General features: G+C 47.9%; 1 long non-coding RNA gene across 1 annotated transcript; it reads right to left on the bottom strand.

Moving 5' to 3' along the window:
* Positions 1-14,844: 14,844 nt before the first annotated feature.
* LOC144165976 (uncharacterized) lies at positions 14,845-20,711 on the bottom strand. The gene is made up of 4 exons (XR_013321540.1): positions 20,595-20,711; positions 17,720-17,839; positions 15,493-15,570; positions 14,845-15,405 (listed from the first exon to the last, which is right to left on the bottom strand). It is a non-coding gene; the product is annotated as an uncharacterized LOC144165976 (long non-coding RNA).
* Positions 20,712-21,685: the final 974 nt, after the last annotated feature.

Genomic DNA, 21,685 nt, shown 5'->3' with positions numbered 1-21,685 from the left:
GAAATATATCGCCTCCTTGCAATTAGTTCCGTTACTGTTTTACCTGCGTGTCAACACAGGCTTCTGTTACGTTGTATGTTCGTTCTTTTTGGAGAAATCTTGCTGTAAGTACTTTGTCCATTGAACTCCCGTAATTAACTTTAATAGAGCAAAAAATAAATGTCTTTGCCTTGCACGTGTGACAAAAAAATCAGGCCATTTATAGCTCACAAAACACTTTATTTAAATTCTCGTCCGGAAAAAGTACTCATGATGACTGTTTGTAAGGGCACAAGTGTCGCATATCTTTAATTGTTGCCAAACATTGATATAAAGGGGCCATGAAGGCAAATCACAAGTTCGGTTCATTAAAAAAAACTGCTTTGTCGCCATACCAACCATCCCAATTTTATGGCAAAGTTCAAAGAAATAGTCCAGATATTAAAGAGAAGACATGAATCAGTGGCGACTCTCCAGCCCTTTTCGGCGATTTGTCCATGACCCAACAGAATCTTGTTTTTGCGATTCGCGGCCGCCAACCTAAGACACAGCCTACAATCGCGAATGGGCGATTGTAATAGGGCGTATAGTTTTGTTTTATCTCACCCCTTAAATGTGAACTGACTGATGACAATATTCTTAATGCTGGCCCATATCACATCACTCTTGCCAATATTACGTCACTGTAGCGTGAAGGCTGAACGTGTTTTAATATTTCCGGAGTTATTTCTGGTTAAAAATGTCTTCCATGGCTGGAAGATGAAGCTAAGTGAGTTACCAGAGGCTAGTACTTGCAAACTGAACAAAGTTGTATTTTTTCTTCATGTCCATTTTAAAGGGGCCCTGAAAGGCGTTTTGAGCACACTAAACTGACTAACTCAATCGTTAGATTGGGTCGTCAACATCATCTGTGCAAAGAATTACTCTTTTACGCACAGCCGAAAGCTCACACTTTTGTTGCAAAGTTTGTCGCTTTTTTCTCACCCTTCCCTTCGTGTTTTTGGACGCCGCCATCTTCACATGTCTACGCCATCGATTCCCAGATGTTCGTCATGAGCTAGACATCCTGCTATTGGGCGGCTTTTTCACGCACTTCCGGCAAAGAGATGAGTCGTCTGCTCAGCGTCGGCTCGCCGGCTGATCTGCCAGCGGAGTGCCGGAGTGCTTGGACATTTCACGACAAACGAAACACGTGTAAACAAACGCTTAACCGTTCGTATTGAATGCAACACGGCCATAACACGACATATTCTCTTACTTGAGTACGCGTTCCATAAAGAAAGCGTTGGAGCCCTGTGGCACTTCTTTCTTGCAATCGCAGAGAACGCCCTGAGCCGAATGCCCGGGTTTGACGCATACATTTTATTCAACTTCCAAACAATCCAGAGATGCGTTTCGAACGAACACAACGTCACAACATGCGTCGCAAGTCCGAACCGCGATTGACAGACGATGGGTTGCCTGCTCCTGCCCCTCGTAAATTGGGCACTCACCTCGCGCGTGGTTTGCGGGGACGAACAGCAAGTCACTTACTTCTGGCGCACAAGCCGAGATGGCTTTTAGCCACGCACACTGCACATACCCCATGCGAGGTTGAGTCGTACGTCGCTCGATAAAGATAATCCAGTCCATGGGAAGCACTACTATCCACCCGCAGAAGCACAACGTCGCATTTCATCGCGAAACAGAGGCGTCCACAACACACACACCATCGCCTCCTGTAATGCCAAACGCATCTCACACTTCCCAATGGGAGTGAGTAGTATGCCTGCAGTACTCATATGCCGCGAGGTGGGGCCCCAAGCTGAAACCGGGATCACGCAACCGTAACTCACTCCTAGAGCGGTTTGTGCCTTGTTGCAAGGGCAACCGATGTTTAATATTACAAAAGAAATGGCGCTCGCTCCAGCGCTAGACAGCTCAGAGCCGCGGCGGAGCATGTTTTTCCAACGTTGCCGCTCTCCACGACACGTCGCCCCAAGCTGAACTGGCGTTTTGTGCACGGGTGCTGTATCGGTATAAAATGACTTTTTCACATGCCGCCGGCAGGAATTACCACCGCCGCAAAATAAGACCCGGCACCAGCGGGGACACATCTGATACGGCGCTTTTTGGATAAACAGTGCGCTGTGCATCCAAGGGAGCGAGCGCACGATCCCCCCGTGCGGCTGCGAGTTCGCCGCCGATAAAAAGTCACGTGCCGCCGATCGCAACTGCGCAACGTACACCGCGAAAGGGCAAGGCCAGGCCGCCGCACACATGCGGCCAGATTTTTCGTTCGCTTTTCCAGCCTTGAGCGGAGTGCGGGATTCATATTGTCAACAAAGCTTGCCCGTAGCAGACGGCAGTGTGAGCAGCGCAATAGCGGAAGTGCGTCACCGCCGAGGAGCGCAGAATCATTGGAGGGAAGGCTTGCTCGCCGTCAACAGCGGAGAGTAAGTTGAAAGGAGGAGGAAACGCGCCGCGACGATAATGCGCGGTTTTTGATTTTCGATTTCTCAGCTAATACTCATCGCTTTAACAAAATTCTTGCGGGAGGAGATTGCTAATAGATTGCTTTATTTGGTTACATGTACATCCACGCATCGGCGGAAGGTATTTCAGGGCCCCTTTAACGCTGGAGATTGTGGGGGTCCGCAGCTTTGTTTTGTCGTAGCGGTTACACCGAGAGGTCCCGTGCGCGTATATCTGTGCGAAGCTTAACTCTTGCGCCACAGGTTAAAAACGCCTGCGCAAGCACTGTATATAGCAGTCAAGTCCGCACTACCCTGCAGCATGGCATTAAACATATTATCAGAGTACTCCACTGCTTCGATCGGTCACAAAACATCGACGCCTGTTTCATGAGGACACCGCGCGCCTGGAGGTGCCCTCTAAGGGGGAATCCAGCGGCAGCGCGTACCGCAAGTGGCTGCGGTGTTGGCCGGTCAGAGCATGCCAGTGCTCACTGCCTTTCGGCGCCCCGCTCTGACTTAGCCTAGCTTTAGCGCGAAATGTTTCTTAATGGGGCAGATGGCGTTCTGTCAAAACACTATTGCATTTGCACATGGACCGCTTGGTCAGCCGAAAAGCTCTGATGGAGGTGCGGCGCGTGCGTAAAACCGGGTTTCAATTGTGTTAAAACAGCTACTTAAACATCGGGAAAAAGGAACGGTCCTAAACAACACAATACACGCATCTACTATGAAGTAGTGCAACAGTATACCTTTCTCGCATTACCCACCTATCAATGGACATTTAGATCGTTCGTTGATAAGTTTACTTAGTGGCGAAACCTAGTCTCACAGGTTCGCTGTTCGGTTTCGATTTGGGTCTTGGAAGGCTTGACGATCACTTGAAGGCATTTTCAGCGACGTTTTTGACGTACTTTGGCCGCAGTTATGATGTGAGAAAGCTTTCGCGCTTCTCTAAACATTCGTTAGGCAGGAATGTGAAGTTTCTTTTTTCAATTTTTTTTCTAATTACTCCTGCGTGGGCGATAACTGCACCGGCGTCCTCGGGCATTGACGCATGATAATATTTATCCACTTTTATTAAATTTTTATGTTTTTTTACGAAGAAGGTATAACCATTATAAAATGGGAGTTCTACCGTCAGGGCTGCGCTGATAATTACATTGAAAATGTAATAAAAAAAGAAAATACATGCGGTTCACAATATGAAATTAATAATTTCACTGCTCTACGATGTACACAGCACGCCATATAGAGAATAATATGAGCTTGATGTGGCCGACACTGCGGAACATACTGAAGAAACTAAAGAACACATTACCATAGACATGTGTTAACTTCAAACTATATTATCCGAACGGAATAACTTTTCCAACTTCCAACTGGATGGGACCGAGCTACTACAGACGCCGTGGACACACTGTTACGAACTTGAGTTCAAAACCACCCAACCGACTTTCCTTTAAAAAGATAACTAGAATATTTTTATTTATTTATTTATTTATTTATTTATTTATTTATTTATTTGACACCACCCTCACAGGCAGCACAGAAAGTGTGTCCCAAGACCGACCCGTCTATGGCCGCTTTCTGGCATGTCCGGCCAGCATCCAGGTCCTGGCAGCCACTGATCATACGTTGAACAGCCAACATTCGGCAACCAGCGCTTCTGTATTTCTCCAGCCGCACGTGTTCAGACATAGAATGGCAGGTACCCGGTTGTCAGATATTTATTTCACTTTCGGCTGCCGATATTCAGAAAAAGAACGGCCGAACTACGGCCTTGGGACATCCGTTTTTCGTTCGGGAAGGAAGCGGTGTTCAGCCGAAGCACGGCAAGCGACCGGCCACAGAATATTCGCATTCTTGTGGCAGGTGGTGTTCGAAAGAAGACCGACCGGAGCGCGGCTGCCGCGCATTCGCTCTTTCAACGGTACACCGCGCATCCGGCGGCAGAATATTCGTTTTCTTCGGGCAACCGGCGTTATGAAGGAGACCGGCCGACGTACGGCCCCAGAACGTACGTTTCCCGTTCGGTTAGCGGTCCTCGGCCGAATTACGGCAAGCGAACCGCCGCAGAATATTTGGCAACCACTGTTCAGGAGGAGAGCAGCCGACGTAAGCTCTCAGGTTATACATCAATCTTTGGGTAAGCGGCGTACAGCCGAACAACGGCACGTGTCTGGGTGCCGAGAGGTAATGCTCAGACGTGTTTGGAAGGAGACCCGCTGGAGTACGTCGGGTTTTTCCTTCGGTGAGGTAAAAGGCGTTAGGGCCCCGAGCGATGCAGACGCGTTTTTGACCTGCTCGGTGTTTATACGCTTTAAATGAATGAACTTCGATTGTCAAGCAGTAATGAGTGGCACTAGGTGAACCGGCAAGGTGCAAGGACTCACTGGACATTACCAGGTAACCTTTTAGGCCATCGGAATGCCATTTATTGCCGCAAGAAGACTGTGCCACACTGACGGGTGAGCTACGCCTCGCCAGTCATAGCCGCTACCACGCCTCGCCCGCCGGCTTCGTCGACGCATCAGCTCGGGGCTAATTGCCCCCTCATGAAATGCAGAGCATTGAAGACATCGACCCGGCAGAGATGTCCGACCCGAGATGGAGGTGTTTCACCGAAAATAACTAGCCTTAAAGGGCATCGAGCAAGCGGCCACCACGCACGAGCTCAACCGGCGTCATGTCAAAAACTCCCCACCAAAGAAAGGCAAGGGCGCACAAAAGCGCAAGTTTTCGTCTATTCTTCTTACAATAATACAGCGAAAAACAATGTTGCACTATTTTGTTGGTGATAAACGTAGAAGAGGCTAAGCTCGTGCATTTGTGGGTTCAACTTCAGGCCCTGAACTGTGTTACTTCAACGGATTTTATGACTGCCTATTTGGAAGCAAGTGTTATTTTAGATTTGCGATAACAACAGAGCGTCGTCAATTACAGAACCTGGGTGTTAATACAGTTGCGGTATTTGAAGGTGAGCTTAGCTACACTTGGGATATGACTGATTTGGTTAAACATAATCGCCAGCATCCTAGGAAACACAGATTTCCTCAGGTTTTTCTTACTCAACGCAGCTTGTTTGGCACGATTTGGCTCTAGCAAAAGATAAGATTAAAGTAGTTGACTGTATTTTCTTGGTGTGCAAAAAAGCATTTGGCGGTGTTCCATATGACCTTCTTGTTAGTACATTGCTGGCTATAAACTGAATTAATCTGTTGTTGAATGGATAGCCCAGTATCTCTCTCTAAGAGAGCTGTCGGTTCTTCTCAATTATTGTTCTTCCGGGTATGTTCCCGTGACCTCAGGAATTCCCCAAGGCTCAGTTGCGGGACCTCTTTTGTTTGTGTTAAATATAAATGATATTACTATTGGCCTCAAAGCTTTGTTCAAAGTGTTCGCGAATGACTGTGTAGTTTTCACGACTATGGCGAATGAACTTGATTCCGAATACCGGCAGCATGATTCGAATTTCATAACATCCTGGTGTGCTGATTCAGGAAAGCCGTTGAATGTTACAAAGTGTGTTAAGTCCCCTTCACAAGAAAACCTTCACTCATTGAAGGTTTGAATTGAATAGGTATACCTTCAATTACGCTGCTTTAAGAACTCTCGGGGAATATAAATAACTAGGAGTCTATTTAACCAGTGGTTAGAGGTTAAATACCGTAATTACCCGATTCTAACGCGCCCCCGATTCTAACGCGCACCCTATTTTCCTGGCAAAAAAAAAACCCGAAAAAACTTGCACTTCCGATTGTAACGCGCACGGAACTTTGTGAGCAAGAAAAACGAATTCTATATAAACGGGCAATTTATTTCTTGAAGTGATCTCACCCCTCTCCCTCTTCGTCGCTCTCCGCTGACCACAACATCTCATCCTTGGTGCCGTCAAGCGCGTTCGCGATGCCACACTTCACAACGAACGCTCAACCATGATCGATGGGATCGTGGCCCCCGCCTCGCACGCCCATCCTGCGAGCTTCTCCAGAGGCGCACGCTCCAGCCGACCACTCGTTTTGAACGCGCGAGAGCCGCTGCTGCCATTGCTGTTATCAAGCGCGCAAGTGGAACGATTTGACGATTTGTGTAAACGCCGATAGAAAAGCCTAGGCGCCTATGCTTCCTGCGTACGAAAAATTGTTGCTAAAAGCTTTGGCGCCATCTTGAGATGGCGATGGGCAAGACGAAATTTCCGTTGTTTCGGCAGTTTTGGTTTCGTATCCGAGTCTAACGCGCATGCGATTTTTCGACCTATTTTTCCGTAAAAAAGGTGCGCGTTAGAATCGGGTAATTACGGTAGACACGTTCACAACATAAGAGTAACGGCTGCACGTGTTCTTGGCTTTCTGAGACAAAATTTCAGCGAACTTCCGTCTAACTTAAAAGAACAACCGTATTTCACTCATGTGCGCCCAATGTTGGACTACGCATGTGTTTCCTGGGATCTCTACACCAAAGAGCTGGTTGATATGCTCGAAAACATACAGAGGAGGGAAGTGCGATTCGTAATAGGTAATTGACACTGTCAACTCACATAATGGAAAGCAAAAGTAAACTTAAATGGTAAGACGTGAAAGATCACAGACGAAAACTGAGGTTGACATTTTTTCGCAATATCTATCATTCGAAAACTGGAATCGATTTGGAGAAGTATATCCAAGCACCATTCTACATATCCCAAAGTGGGACCGCAATCTTAAAGCAAATCATTAACTTTCCTTTAAACGTGACGCCTTGCGTGATTCATTTTGTCTTTTAGATCAATACACGAGTGTAATTATCTTCCACGCATGATTGTACCCATCGTTTATAATGACGATTTTCACCGCGCTTTGTGGAATTATTTTGTTATTTGGCCTTAATTTTTATGTTTAGTGTTATGCATATCCGTGCTGTAATGCATGCAAAGTCGAAGCAGGTATCAAACAAATAAATAAATAAATAAATAAGTGTGAAATAAACTTGCGGAGCCACAAGTTCGCCTACGACGGGTTGAGAGCCTTACGCATTCAAACTCGACCAATAAAATACTTATTGCTTTATTCATTGCAGTATGCAAGGTTTACTGTAGGCATACAACCATTGCTATGTTATTGGTTTGAAACAAGTTATGTAGCTCTGGTCTTACGCCCTTCCTTGCGTGAGCACATAGGGATACATCTGCAGCCACCGGAAGCACGGCGTCATTCGCAACGCGTCTAGGATTTTTTTAACGTAGTACGACATGGAGAAAAATTATGTTCTTTTGGACTTTAAGTGGTGTGCACGTAACTCATGAAAACAACATAAAAAATAGATTGAAAATGAAAGACTTGGTCGATCTCTCCTAGGATCAGCCCTGTGAAAGATCATCAGAAAAGTTGATCCAGTAGAAAATTTTTTTGCAAGAGAAATGGGCGAATAGTGGACATACTTTTTGTGTGAAGGAAATTATATTGAATGCTCCTGAGTGTTTTGTGTAGTACCAAAACGCTTCGTAAAGGCATTCGCGCCGGTAAAGGCAGTGGTCAAGCAACTGTTGTAAAAATAGTCTATTTAGTCAGAGCATGAAAGTGTTCAGGAAGATTGTCCTAAAACGAATTGTATAAAAGGGGCTCTTTCACCTTTGTGAAATTCAACCCACTAAGTATGCGCCTTCCGCACCCCCCCCCCCTCCTTCATCGTTTCTTACAGGTAAGCCGCCCCGCACAAGATATCAGGACATGGACAATACAACTATTCCACCTCTGCAACGAAATGAATATTTTCTGCATCCGACAGTAAAAGAGGCACAGCAATTAAAGAAACGACCTTTCGTGAGCAGTGTTTAATAAATGACTTTGCTCTCAACTGACTGATAATTAAGCAAGGCTGTGCTGAAGGCAGAACGGCTGGTGGTGGCGCGCGGACTCACTTTGATGTGCGTGCAGTGACTCAAAATGGTGGGTTTGGGCTGCTGCGCAGCGCGACTGAGTCATATGCTTGCGGCGCAAGCAGCGGTCGTCCAACGGCCTCAGTACAGTTAACGTGCTGTCGCCAACCCCAATACCCGTAGCATGGCCCAGCTTCCGGTAGCTTTAGTCTGGCTGGAGTCCGACAACCGCATCTCGGCTGTCCTCCGGTGGCCGCACTTCGCCCGCACACGGGTGGCTTCGGAATGGGCGGAGCCCTACGGCTGGAATCTGGCCGTATGAACGAAAGCTGGTCGACCGGCTGACGGAGACCCGCCGTTGGATAGCTTTGGGAGTACGGCCATATACGGCCAAAAGGCCCACATTTGGACACGGGCCGAACACGTCTGACGGAAAAAGGCGGGACAGAAAATCCCCGGTCAAAGTACACCGGCTTGCGTTAGGCCGAACAGGCCTGTGCCGCCTGAGCTACCCACCCGCCCCCACATAGAGAGAGTCACCATCCTTATGTTAATAAAGTTTTATATATATATATATATATATATATATATATATATATATATATATATATAGACTGAAAAGATAAAAACTCACACAGAGCGCGAAAAAAATAAGGTTAGTAGAGACAGAGACAAACGAGAAAGACTTAGAAAATAAAAATAAGTTTACTGACGTTTCAGGGAGAGGACTCCCTTTCTTCAGAAAGGGAGTCTGAAGAAAGGGAAGGGAGTCCGAAGAAAGGGTACTCTGGTACTCTGAAGAAAGGGAGTCCTCTCCCTGAAACGTCAGTAAACTTATTATTTTCTAAGTCTTTCTCGTTTGTCTCTGTCTCTACTAACCTTATATATATATATATATATACAAGAGAAGAAAAACTTCGAACAAGGTAAAAGCACGATTGTGGCCTACGTTTCAGCAAAGCGAACTTGCTTTCCTCAGGGCAATCTCTCGCCTGGCAGGCACGGTTTATATAGGGGTAGGACCCCAGGTGAAAGGAGAGGGAAAGATGGAAGGGAAATTGAGCAAGCTGATGGTTTGGGAGTATGTCGGGGGAGAGATTGAGGGGCCAAGAAGGTTGTCTAGTTTAAGCCGCGAAGTAGGTCACACGAAAGTCAGCTGGTGGTTGGTATTCGTGGAATTTTTGGAAAGAAAGGATGAGAGGGTGTTTATTGACCCGCCACGGGGTATACGGAAAGGATCTCAGAACCGCCGGAAGCAGACCAGGCGGTGAGGGTGGGGTCCTTATCAGAAACTATCTGCAAGCCTCAGGTCAAAAGAAAAGATAGAGGCGGGGGGAAACCAACTAGGTCAAGGAAAAAAGAAACAAAGGAGAAAAAAAAAACTAAAACAGGGAGAGAAACCACATAAACCCACACACAAAAGAAAAAGCAATGACCCGGCAACTGAAATGGCACGTGTCACCCACGGCTACATTCCTGGAACAGGCCTGTCCTGAAACTCAAAAACGAAAAGATAAAGTACGGGGCACAAGACCACGCGGAGTAAAAAAAAAAAAGAGAAATAAAATAAATAAAATTGAATTCCAAAAGCAAAGGTTGGAGGGATGAGGGCGAGTATTAAGCTAGACGCTAAGGAATGATAAAAAAAAGAATGTAGGTGACCAGGTACAGAGCAGAGTGAACGGTCATAGTCTTTGGATGAGGTATATGCACGAAAATGCCTAATGCTGTATTCCCGGTGAATATCGCAAGGATTCCAAGTTGCCCTTAGACGCATTAATTCCAGCAGGTTCCATGGAGTTGAATTTGTGAATTAAGTAGGATTCTCGGTATTCCCTGTCCCTAGGAGACTTAAAATTTGACTGAAGTATAAATAACTTAAGGTCATCAAAATTGTGGCCTGGTTGGTTGAAATGCTGCGCTACAGCTATGGAGGATTTGCTAAGAGTATCTGCCCGGTGACCATTGTTGGGAATGAGCATCCGACCGCTGCCACCACTGTTGGGAATGACGATCCCAGGGCGGTCGCCAAGGTTGTGACTCGCCTTCCTGCTCGTCACCGAGGTTGGGAATCAGCCATTCCGACGCTGTTTGCGTTGTTGCGACTGGCCACCCGAGCGCAGTCACCGGTGTAGCGATGTTGCCTTGCTCCGTCCGCTATCGACGCGGGGCAGAGCCGAGCGAAGAAGTTCTCGAGCCGACGAAAACTTGAAGTAACATTTATATACAGTATTTACAGGGTAAGCAAACGTTACATCATTCGCACAAAGGCGACAGCACCCCTTTCACTCGGTGCTTCCGAAGAGACTGGTGCCGGAGAGAAGCCGCCGAGGAATGCCGACGACGAGAGCCTCCGGGCTTCTTTTATAGCCCGGGAGTTCGTTGTGGCCCCAAGAAGTTCGAAATGCTCCAATCAGGGCTCTCGCTGCCTGAAGTTTGAATTCCGACGAATGGTAGCGAAGCGGTGAGTCAGCTGCGCCGCCAATGGGGAAAGGGAGAGCGATGCCGCCGCCGTCTCCGTGACCTCGCCTCCGGGCGTAGCGACATGCCCTTGTTTGGGTCGTTCTCCGCTGAGGGATTCGGCCGCGCCGCACCGTTTCGAGATGCAGGATTCGGCCGCGCCGCAGCGATGAAAGGGAGAGGCGTGACTCGGCCTCGCTGTCGGCGCGTCGCCTCGTGCAACGCCTTTGGGCCAGGCGCTCTGGCACAACAGCACCCCCGCCGCCAGACAATGCGCCGTGAAGACGAGCTGCCTCCACGTGGCTCGGATGCTGGGCGCGCTCGTTCGCCAGGCTCATCCAGGTACACCTCCAGTGCCCCAGGAAAAGGGCGACTCCACCAGGTCCCTCTCCATGAACGGGTACCGCCTGCCAGGTCTGGATCACCGGTACCTCGCCGTGCTGCCAGGTGTCTCGACCAGTTTCGTCCGGCTCCTTCGGTCTGTCCTCAGCACCGGTTGCTCATCGTTCTGGAGCTTGCAAAGAACCGACCGACAACAGGCAACACCCAGCGCAAGCAAGCACCCTCTGTCCTCTGTCAGAACACCAGACTCCAAAGCGTGACAAACTCTCCTAGCTAAGTGTCTATCCCAAATTTGGACCTTCTACACCAAGAGACCCATGCGGGACGTAAAACTCTTAAAAGAAGAACTTACACTAAGTGCCAAACGTAACACACGACATTAAGTGATCTTAACTAAAGTTGATTACTTGAAATCACGCGGTGCGGAAATAAACAACTGAGGCAGCAAATGAGGGCAATAATTTTGCTCCCATCTACCTGCTACGCTAAAATCTACTCACGAGGAAACGAAACGAAAGACACGGTGAGGATGAACGCAGACTTACTTAGAACGCACGGCTTAGTGCGTCTGAGTTAGCGTTTCCGGCTACATAGCACGCAAACTTCTGCACTGCCCACACGACGCAGCCACATTCCTTTCCGGAATTACTTTAAGCCTCTTCCTTGCAAGTTAGCTTGCGGCTGAAGTACAAACTGGCGGTTCCCGGCCGTTCGCATTCTCTTGGCATAGTACAGCTCCCATGCCACGATCGCTCGTATCGAACTGAATAACGAACTTTTCGAAAAGTCGGGGACCGTTAGAACTGGCTCCTCGCTCAGGCTCGTTACAGCGCTTAAACGCGTCCTCCTTCTCTGTGCCCTTTTTAACTGGCTCTTCTGAGAGCGTCAGTCAAAGGACTAGCCAGTGTGGAGTAATCTCTCACATACGCTTAGCCATATCCAGTCAAACCCGAAAAAGTCCGTATCTCAGACATAGTCGTTGGTCGGCGGTAGCTTACGACTGCGGCCACTTAACGACTGACGGTCTTCGTCGGCCGCGCTACCACAACAACCTGCCTTTGTTACGTCACTTCGGCGTATCCTATGTGACACTGACTTATTGACTGATAGTCCTGCTTCTTTGCGTCTGCTCAGCACGACTCGTAAGTGCTCTACTTGCTCCTTACCATGTGCTAGAAAAGCTGGCGACATCGTCGAGGTAATGGAGCGCGTACTACGACAGGCAACGAAACACCCGATGCGTTAGTTTCGAGAAGCAATATGGCGCGCTTTTGAGACCGAAGCTCAACATGACGGAACAGACTGTTCCGAATGGGGAAACGAAGAACGCAGCCTTACAACTAGCTCTTCCCCACAGGCTAGTTTCGTTATTCGAAGCGCGTTCTCTTTCCGCGGTCATATACCAGCCTCGCAAAACTGACGCCCGTAATCTCGCGCGGAGCTGACTTCAAGGCCAACATAGCGGCCGGCACGCATGCCTCCCAATCGCGTTTCCGCTCATAGCAGAAAGCTCTGAACTTTCGCTTTCGCACTGAGCGTTTTCGCTCCACTGGCTTGAAATGCGGGTGAAAGTGCCCCACCTTGCTTTCAAGCAAGTCATCGAGAACTGGGGACAACGGAGAGTTCGCCTCGCAACGCGCGGCCACCTGGGTTTCCCTGCCGATGGGGATGACGCAACCCGCTTCGGCCGTCGGCGCCTTTACTAAGCTTCTGCCAGAGCTTTTGGTCCGCTCACCGCTCGGCCTTCGTTGCTCGCTCGTCTCTCGTGTCCTGCTCGCAGGCTTAGCCACAACATCGCCCGCGTTAGAGCTCACACCCGAAGGAACACCTGTTTCCGGGGGCTCTAGCGGCTTCGTCTGGCTAGCCTCGCCGTCCAAACTTTCACGAGAAACCTCGCTAGCTCGCGCATTGTGCGCGATCCTGTTGGAAGCCGACTCTGAGGCCTCTTCTGATTCTGAGCGTTCTGCCGAGATTGTTGAACCTGAGACCGACACATGAACGCGATCAGCGGACCCATACGGCCCTCTATCGGACGTCTCAGCAAGTGCGTTATCTCCTTTAGGTACGCCATTGCCCTCCGAGACGGCGGTACGGTCTCTATCAACGTCACTCGCTACGAGCTCACCGGATTTCTCTGTCGGCCCTGTCGGCAGCGCTTCGACCTTGAGCTCGTTTTCGCGTAACGGCTGATCGGAAAACGGTGACAACGTACTCTTCGTGTCGCCCGGCTCCGTTTCTCCACTGAAGGATTTCGCGCAACCCCGTTCTGCCGCTGGCAGTTCTGCTAACCTACCGCGACAGTTCTCGGTCGGCTCGTAGTTCGGGCTAAGCTGCTCGGCCAGTTCGGCGTCCTTTCCCCTCTCGCTCGCTGGGGAAGAGTCAAGTTCCTGCGAGAGCTTTCCCCGCTTGCGAACTCGTAAGTGCCATGCACTGGGCACTGCTCGCGGACGGTGCGCGCGTTTCGATATCTTTATTTCGAAGCGGCATCTCTGCCTCCGCGCCGTTCTCGCCTTCTTGGCTCGCTTCTCTGGCCAAGAATACGATAGCGGTCGCTTCGCGTTTGGCCTGGGACGCTCCGTCTTCGGGCCCTGACCTCTCAACAACGAACGGCGGCCGTTGGTCCTGACTTCTCGGACCGCTCGCCTGAATCGTTGGACAAGTCACGCTAGGCGCCAGCGAACCCTGCCGGAGCTCCGACTCTAGCCTCATCAACTCGAGCTGCCTTTCGGCTTCCCGTTTCTGCCTTTCAGCTTTTCGTTCCTGCCTTTCGGCTTCCTCCCTGCGTTCCTGTGCCTCCTCGCGCTCACGGCGCTCTTTCTTTTCGGCTTCCTCGCGCTCACGGCGCTCTTTGATATCATCCCTGGCCTCATTGACTTCCTCAGCCGTTACGTTCTCCTTCCGCATGATCTCAAGGATCGCATGCTTCCGTTTCGCACGGCCCAAGTCAAGGCCCAGCTCCTCGCAAATTTCGATGAGTTCCTTCACTTTAAAGTCCTCCATCGTTTGCACTGGCCTCTTGCTGCTTACCCGCTTTAGAATTCCCTTGCCGTTCCTATACTATCGAGCTACTAGTAAGGCACGCGCAAGTAATTCTCTACGCTCTTTCGTTTACCTCTCGGCACTAGCTTTGGTTTCAAAACACTTTCTCTAGGCTTGAAACACTCAAAGCTATACACAGTGCTTCACCCAGCCCTTCTCTAAACTACAATAACCTGTGCTAGAGAAGTCTGGTGAACTGAGAGAAAACGTCGAGCGCTTACCACACCAGGCAGTAGCCGTTGCCGGTCGATCCCGCAGCTGCCATCCAATGTTGGGAAATGACTATCCCACCGCTGGCACCAATGTTGGGAAATGACGATCCCACCGCTGGCACCACTGTTGGGAATGACGATCCCACCGCTGCCACCACTGTTGGGAAAGACTATCCCAAGGTGGTCGCCAAGGTTGTGACTCGCCTTCCTGCTCGTCACCGAGGTTGGGAATCAGCCATCCCGACGCTGTCTCCGCTGTTGCGACTGGCCACCCGAGCGCAGTCACCGGTGTAGCAACGTTGCCTTGCTCCGTCCGCTATCGACGCGGCGCAGAGCAGAGCGAAGAAGTTCTCAAGCCGACGAAAACTTAAAGTAACATTTATATACAGTATGTACAGGGTAAGCCAACGTTACATAACTCGCACAAAGGCGACAGCACCCCTTTCACTCGGTGCTTCCGAAGAGACTGGTGCCGGAGAGAAGCCGCCGAGGAAAGCCGACGACGACCCTATTGAAAATGTGGAGTTGATGGAATCCATCAAAAATCAACATGGTGGATTATGGTAATGGAATTAATGATGGCATGATGGCAGATGACTGCATGCTGGCAGGGTGATGGATGATGGCAGATGACTGCATGCTGGCAGGGTGATGGATGACGGCATGCGTCGGTAGCTGATGGCAATGGTAGCGTCGATGCTGGCAGCTCGGGTGACAGTATGACGGCAGATATGCGAAATTGCAAAAAAATGATGACGACATGAAAAGGAAAGATGCTATGCAATGCTAATTAAAAACTGGTTTCATTTCTTGCGAATAAATTTATAAAATAAGATTTGCAGCAAATAAGTAAGCTTGCATATGCGTTTTGCACTGTCCATTCATGTCGTGATCATTTTTCTGCTATCCTGCTACAATGATCTGAAAACTTAACCATTTTATGAGAGCTTAGATGTGTGTGCTGGGGTGCTTAAAAATATTACACAAAACAAACTTGGTTTTAACGTTGAATATATTATCATTAAATATCAAATATGGTGACTATCTTCGAACAGGTGGGCAGCTGAAAAGAAAAAAAAACTGAGTTACACACTAAAGCTTATACAATCCAGATCAACTCAAAACAAATGTATATTCACATTTCACATACCTCCTTAACATTCTGAGATGGTCACTCCGATGTGGTCCCTTGCTTCTGCCCTTCCTCTTTGCCATAAAAATAGAAAGCCTGCAGAAAAAGAACATTTTCAACAAATTAAGTGGAAACCATCCTGCTAGGACTCCCTTCAGGTCATGGAAGGGTGCTCTTGACCGGCACTGCTCTAAAAGGCATCGCATGGTGGCAATGCCTTTCCCGGGAAAGGATTTTAGTAAGATGCAAGCGTGCATGCATGCAACCGAGAATTTCAAGAGAACATGCGTTAGCAGCAGGTGGGAAAGAAGCAAAACACCCTCGTCTAGAAGAATTCTATGCTCAAAGCGCAGCCAGCGAATACCAGGCGCAAAAAAATGTAGCTTCAGGCGAGTGTGTTGAAGGTTAGGAACACGTTAAATTGAAAAGTGAAGAAGGCCAGATGACATTAACCTGGTTGGATGCATTGAAGCGACGAAAAGAAACGCACACAGTCTTGAGATGAAAGTGCAGACTAAACGAACGCTTGCCAAAACTTCAGCAAACTTGTGATGAATTTAGAGAAAGTTCAATACTATGAGGACAACCGAGCTGTGCAAGCACTAAAGACCCTTTCGGAAGCCGCACAAGAAGGAGAACGGGTGTGCCAAATTTGCCATGGAACAGATTATCAATAGTGATAAGGCGCGCTAACTAGACAGGAACCCACGTTGCGGCAAAGTGTTGTGGAAAGCGACTTCTTGTAAAGGATACGAGCATGTGAGGTTCAAAAAACTGCTGAAGCTGCCTTGTCAAAGCACACTAAAAATCTTGTCGGACCTTCTGCAAGAGACTCGAGTAATAAACCTAATAAAGGAACGGCTTCAAGTGGAGGGACAAAGCTTGCGGTCACTAAAAGAACCATACTGCAGCCTGATTACTGACGAAATGTCAATACAGGAAAAAGTAATTTATGGCTGCCAAGTCGACATATTTTCGGCCTTGATATAAGCTGTGAACCTTGAACCGGTGGTGCCACTGAATTAGCCTGCAGGCTCCTTTGGTTTGTCCTGCGGGGGCTTTCCACGGCTGACGTTATCCCCTTAGGGTATTTTTTTACCGGGAACAGGAAGCATGACCGGCTCCGTAACCTGAATTTTAGTGTGCTCAATGTGTAAGAGGTAGGGTTCTTCATTATCCGTATTGTCACAGACAGCCACCAGACAAACAGCGCCATGTTCCTAGGCATGTCGGTTGACAACACACTACAACATCAGCATGTTTTGCTACATCCAGCGCAGCAAAATGACCCATCGTTCCTTTTATTTGACCAAACCACCTCATTAAGAACCTTAGAACAAATTTTCTAGAGAGAGAGAGAGAGGGATGTTTGATGGAATGCAGAAAGTAGGGACTGTTTTGTTCTCAAGGCCCTCTTTAAGATCCAATAAAAGTTGTCACTTGTGAACCCAGTTTGGCTCCTAAGCTGATCACACATTGAGCCGAACCTGGAAAAAATTAGCTGTCCCACGCCACCTTGATATTTTCGCCTGTCGTCATCAGCAGCCCCAAGTTCCTTCAGAAAAAGCCCAAAGGTCACGAATACGCTACAGAATCGAAAATTTCAGTAAAACAAGCTGAATAGTGCAATCCCATGTTAAGGACCATGCATCTACTCCACGTAAGTATGTGATTGCAGCCTGTTCAGCAAGGTGTCTCAAGTGAAGCATGAAGCGCAATAACACAACAGCCCAACCAAGAACTGTAGCGCGGATGGCTGATTGTGTGGCCACTTTCCGAATTGACGCCACCGCATCACCGATAGCGTGCACCACAGGCGACGCAGCGGAGGAAAAGAGAGCTATTGTTCTCACAGGCGGAGAGGAGCATTCGGTGGGCTGCACGAAAAGGGGGATATCAAGCAGCTGTGTCACTTCTAAATGTTGCATCATGTGCATCCTAGTTCTCTTTTTTACTAAGAACTCCCACCTTCGTGCTTGTGTTTCAGCAGTCCAATGTACAATGGCAGCAAAGGTTCATGTTAAACAATACATAAAGACGTTAAATACAATACATCCAAATTCACTGATTCCAAACTCGGAGAGCAATGAATTGCTGAAATGAAGATGCCGACCAGCATATATATACAGTGCTATTGGAAGACCAAAGCACTGCACTCTCGGTCAAATTAGGCAAGTTCTGGTAACTGAATTTCACAGTGCACGTCATAACATTGCACTACAATTGTATAGAACTAGGTGCTCACCTATTGTAACCAACCTGAAAAACAGCCAGTGACATCTGATGAGAGGTCCATCCAGATAGGTCCATCCACCAAGTAGGGCATGCCAGCTGATCTCCACTGCAAGGTGTAACAGTCAGTAGCCTGCAAAATAGAAGTGAGTGGCAAACAACAAGCAAGTTGCGTTAGCCTTAATCCTTCAAAGTTCTAAATGCGATATTAAGGTGTCGAGCAAGGTGTTCTTCACACTCCAAGCGAAAATATGAGAACGTTAAAATACCACATTACCTGGATGTAAGGATGGCCGAAGTGACTATCACAGCATAGTGACAATGTCAACAATCAAGCTTCTAACTCAATTCTCTCTTTGGAAGTAGATGCCGTTCATTATGACCAGTTCATGTATGCGTAAAAAGGTGCCGAGATGAGCTCTCTCATTGCTATAAGGCAAATTGCTTCCACGATTCTGTGACAAAGCGCAGACCTAAATGATGATAACGTTGCCTTAACAATTAGGGAGTGCCTAGCGTTCCGTCCAGCCGGAATGCTAAAAACTGCTAAAGTTCCGTCCAGACTGAACGCCAAATCAAAACCAGCCAATTAGCCGCCATTTCTCATTCTGGGATTTGGTGTAGTGGTTCCGCGGCTGACTACGAACGTTGTAGGCCCTGGTTCGATTCTCGCACCATTTGTTTTGTGTGTGTGTGGCCGTGGTTAGCGTTTTGTAATAGCAAAACTTCCCGCCCGCTTTACAATTCACGCGATGAGAGCAGTAGGTCTTGGTTTTTTACTCAAGCGGCCGAGCCGCTCCCGCTCACTGGAGCCAAGGCCGACGTAGCCATCGCCAGTTACACCCAATCTCCTCTAATTATTACCAGTGATTAATAATTAACAGTGACTCTGGCTAGTCAGTGAGCGGAAGCGGTTTGGCCGGTTAGGTAAAAATCAAGACCGACTGCTCTCGCTGAAATATTGTGAAGCGGGCGTCGGGTGGCGACTTGGAGATCGGTCCAGATTGAGCTAGAGTTAGTCCGATCATCTGTAATTATTAATAATGATTAATAATTATCAGTGATTCTGGCTAGTCAGTGAGCGGTAGCTGTTTTGCTGGATGGGTAAAAATCAAGAAAGACTGCTCTCAACGCGAGTTGTGTCTCCTCTGGACGGAACTTTAGTTGCCGTTCCATCTAGACGGAACGCTATACACAGCCTAACAATTCTGCCAAAGGAGGCTGAAAAGGCTGTGATGAACTGCTGAACAACAATACAAGTGAAGCAATTTTTTTTGTTTCTAAAGTCTCTTCTAGGTGATTGCAGCTTAAACCAGGTTCAATTCTTCTTCCCACGCAGTGCTTGAAGCCCACATGATGCGTCGGTGCATGTTTTCAGCTGGTACCGTCAATATCATGGCAACAATTTTTTTCCTTCAAAACATGAATCTAATTAGTCCTTAATAATGGCCGCGATGTCTTAGGGAAGCATAGGGAACCAGATTTAAGGTTGTGCTCACATTGACATCAAACCCATTGAAACGATTTTCAAAAATGATACACATTGGTATAGGCCGCAAAATTTGAAACATGACAATAATGCATTACTGCCAATAATGACAATAGCCAGTGCTTAAAAAATTATTGCGATGAGAAAGAGGTTATCCTCTTCTGAAAAATTAAGAAAAAACTTTCAGTGTGATCTAACCATCTAGAAAAGGCTGTTCTCCCATCTATTCTCTAGCGGCATATTTTCTAGAACTATATTTATTTACATCAAGTCGTGTTTTTAACAGAGTGTATTATTTGCTGTGCAATTATGTACACAAGCTACTAGAAAGAGACCTTCGGCCTTAACCAGTCCAGAGGAGACCCACTTTTTTTTTTTTGAAGCATTTGCTCTTGTGCGGGGTGCACTCATCCACAGAATGAGAGCAGAATACAAAATTTAACTGAGCAACACGCGTGGCCGCGAATTATTCGGAGACGGTAGTGAATGTTGCAGTGCTTAAACGCTCCCCACGTGCGGCCAGCATTGCTTATACCTCTGCACCAGACGCACGATACGCATGTAGTTTCGACGTGGTAGCAAATTCGGGTTGAATGAACGTTTTTGGTGCTACTGATGCACATGCACAAACATATATGCGATTATCGAACGATTGGAACACTCAAACATTCACTGGACATGCGGGGCTTGCGAGTGTGACGCCAATTTCAGCCATCGTACCCTCAATCTGAACGCAGAGAGCCTTGTTTGTACCAGTGCACTTTTCTGAGTGACCGCTTTGAAAAATGACAATCCCTGCAGTGTAGTGTAGACTGCTATGTGCCTCGGCTAAAAGTTACCTAAAGCGTACCACTCCAGTCCAGGTACGAAAAATGATGCGAAGAACAATTTGCAATTCCTTAAAAAGAACCACCCACCAAAAAAAAAAAAAAAAACTTGCGAACTCAACCTGGAGCGGTCGACCGCGCGTATTGGCGATCGGTTGTTGCGAGCACCAAACCGTTTAGCCAACGTAGCAGTATGGTCCTACTTCGCTCAACAAAAAGCCTACAAACGGCACAAACAATAGGGCTCTTCGATTTACAGACTCGAATTCACCGCGGATATTCCGCCGGAGTCCGATGATTCCCCGAAGCCATAAGGATACACAAGAAAATCGAATGCCTGACTGCTTTCAGGGAATCGGCGGTGAGTCCGGGACTGTAAATCGAACAGCCCTACTGTTTCTAGTCCCACACGCAATATCCGCGGTCGAAAGGCAGATCTACGTAACCCTCAAAATCAGTCGCTGTCAAAAAACATTAGGGCTAACCGACGACGCAAACGTCTAACACGGAACGGAAGAGCCCTGCCCTGTTAAATACACAAGTAAAGTGCAAAAAGTTGACTAGTCACTTACCTGAAATCACAGGCGACATATCTTCGTCGAAACAATAATCCGCTTTCTTCAAAACAACCACAACAAAGCCACTCGACAAGCGCGTACAACTCCACCGTCTCGGCGGCCAGGAAGAAAAGAATGCGCGGCGTGATGGCGTGGCGATGTTGCTGGATGGAGCAGTGGAGTACTGAGGCCGGGGTTTCGGTTTCGGCTGTACCTTGGTGTTTTCGTAACGCAGTTCATACACGGCGCGAAGTGAACAAAATGCGTCGAAACAAATTCTGGCTTGAACATAGACACATAAAGCAATGTAAATAGAAAGATAAGGTTGCCATACCCAGCAAAAAGTTGAGTTTGTTGGGCTATCCTGTATATGAGCGATTGAGTTGTGGAATAAACCTCCGACATCACTTTGGGGGAAATCACTTTTGGTTAAAAACTACCAAGAACAGGCACATTTTTCGTTTAAAAAAATGATATCGTGCTGTCAGCTAAAGAAAAAAAAAAAAAGAAACAGACCATCGGAGGATCGAACCACCAACTTTGCAACAAAAAACGAGCGCGTTACCACTGCACCACCGCTACAATCGGAAATCAGGCCCGAACAAGTGCCATTTAGTTGGTTTGTCAATCTAAATCGCCCATGAATGCATAAATATTGTGAGTTATGTTTACTGCTTCTCGTATATAACCCATTCCGGCAGTCATACCGCTTCTTGGGCACGCACCAGTCTCCGAAACGAGGCTGACCTTGAGAAGTGTAGCCAGCTATCTCAACCTAAAAGAGATATCGCACATCCCCGTTCTCCCCGACGAAAGCCAACGTAGCTATGCGTGAAATGGCATAGAGGGAAATGGCATGCGCGCCCGGAATTAAAATTATGTTGTGTAATAATACCGTGCTTAGATCTGTCTCAAGGCAGCTGATTACAACTAAGGAGGATCGGCGAAGCGCTAGACCCGTAGTCTGCCGCGTACAATTTAAGCCATGCCACGGACTGTTCTGTCCGCGGGCTCAGCGCAGCGAAAATGAACACGTACGGTTTGACGGTTTGACCCTGTCGCCGCGAAAAAAGCTGCCCATGTTTTCAACGTAAGTGTCCGCACTG

The sequence above is a fragment of the Haemaphysalis longicornis genome, unplaced genomic scaffold (genome assembly GCF_048455015.1).
Source record: "Haemaphysalis longicornis isolate Haplotype H1 unplaced genomic scaffold, Haemaphysalis longicornis Haplotype H1 scaffold_152, whole genome shotgun sequence".
Classification (NCBI taxonomy): domain Eukaryota; kingdom Metazoa; phylum Arthropoda; class Arachnida; order Ixodida; family Ixodidae; genus Haemaphysalis; species Haemaphysalis longicornis.
The sequence above is the reverse complement of the archived record's forward strand: the minus strand, read 5'-3'. Positions and strand labels throughout refer to the sequence as shown.